Here is a 515-nt window from a genome sequence, read left to right as displayed (position 1 = left end):
CATCCCCCTCCCCTTTTTCCTCTTTCCCCTCACCATCTCCCTCCTCCTCCTTTTCCTCCCCCCTTCTCCTCCTTCTCCTCCTCTCTCCCTTCTCCTCCTCCTCCTTCTTCTCTGGGTTTGTTTTGTTTGCTAGAACTTGTTTTTGAAACAAGTTCTCCCAAGACTAACCTCAAACTCACTGCGTAACTGAGAATGATCTTTAACCCCTGATCCTCCTGCCTGCACTTCTCGAGTGCTGAGGTTTTAGACATGCACTACCACATATGGCTTGCCTTAGTGTCTTTAAATTAAAATTAGTCATATGTTGGAAAACCATAAAGGTAGTAAGAAGTTCACTTAATAAAGCAGTTTGACCTCTCCTTCCCATCTATCTCTAGTCTATGACTTTTTAAAAAAAAATTATTTATTATTTTTATTTTATGTGTATGAGTGTATGTGAGTGCACCTGTGTTGTGCAACATCCTTGAGGTCAGAAGAGGGTATTAGATCCTCTGAAACAGGAGTGGTTGTTGGCC

This window comes from Nannospalax galili, unplaced genomic scaffold, assembly GCF_000622305.1.
Source record: "Nannospalax galili isolate Female #2095 unplaced genomic scaffold, S.galili_v1.0 scaffold859, whole genome shotgun sequence".
Taxonomy (NCBI): domain Eukaryota; kingdom Metazoa; phylum Chordata; class Mammalia; order Rodentia; family Spalacidae; genus Nannospalax; species Nannospalax galili.
Note: the sequence above shows the minus strand (reverse complement) of the source record.